This window comes from Heterodontus francisci, unplaced genomic scaffold, assembly GCF_036365525.1.
Source record: "Heterodontus francisci isolate sHetFra1 unplaced genomic scaffold, sHetFra1.hap1 HAP1_SCAFFOLD_330, whole genome shotgun sequence".
Taxonomy (NCBI): domain Eukaryota; kingdom Metazoa; phylum Chordata; class Chondrichthyes; order Heterodontiformes; family Heterodontidae; genus Heterodontus; species Heterodontus francisci.
In genome coordinates, this window is record NW_027141448.1 from 667,760 (window position 1) to 668,798 (window position 1,039).

Consider the following 1,039-nt stretch of genomic DNA (forward strand, 5'->3'; position numbering starts at 1 on the left):
TTCAACTACAACTCTCCATGAGGTGCCGTACAGATTATATTACAGCACTTCCTGTGATGATGCACATAGTCTATTTATATAATCTGCCCAGTAACAACCCAATGTCCACTCATATTATTGTACAGATGTGAGAAAAGCTGAGGATGGGAATGGAATGTCTGAATGAAGATTTCATGATGCTGATGATGGAAATGAGGCTGATCTGTTCCCCATTCCACAATCCCTCTTCATTTCTGTGCATGTTTCTCGATGCTGTTTCAACCAAATTGAAAAAGAATCACAAATCCTCCTCTGGAGCCTCAGGTGTCCATTCAGGAAAGGCATGGTGGCCAAGTGGTAAGGCGTCAGTCTCGTAAACTGAAGATTACGGGTTCAATCCCCGTCCGTGCCTTATGATTAGTTTATCACTTTAAATGTGATGTTTCCAGAAAAGATGTCCGTTGCATTTGTGTCGGCCATCTGGAAATCAGTGTCATGTTGCACTTCATCCTGGACACTGGGAAGAACATGACGAGAAGCCACATGGTTCCTCGAGCCTTCTCTGCCATTGATAGAGTGAAAATAACTGAGGTCCAAGCACAGAACCTTAATACTGTGCATTTGCTTGATATTTAACAGATCTCTTCTATTAATCCCACATCCCGCACTCCTGTCCTTTCCCCCATTGCCCTGTTATATTTTCCATGTCAGGTGTATATCCAATTCCATTCAGAGTTAACATTGAATCTGCTTCCACTGACCTTTCAGGATTGCATTCCAGACCAGAACAACACACTGCTGAAAAAACAATCTCCTCATCACAACTCGAATTCTTTTGTCGATTACTTTAAATGTGTTTCCTCTGGTTACTGACCTTTCTGTCACTGGCAACACTTTCTCCTTCTTTACTCTATCAAAACTCTTCAGGATTTGCATTTCCTGCTGCCTTTGCTGATATAACAAGGCTGAGCACACATCACCAAAAGGAATATGATTGTCTCTGAATCACATTTATCCTTCCTGTCAATCTGATGTGGACCTTGTATTTTCCCGGAACCAA

General features: G+C 42.0%; 1 non-coding gene across 1 annotated transcript; it reads left to right on the forward strand.

Annotated features, from left to right (window-relative positions):
- The first annotated feature begins 319 nt into the window (after positions 1-319).
- On the forward strand, positions 320-391 carry trnat-cgu (transfer RNA threonine (anticodon CGU)). Its single transcript has one exon. It is a non-coding gene; the product is annotated as a tRNA-Thr (tRNA).
- The last annotated feature ends 648 nt before the right edge of the window (positions 392-1,039 follow it).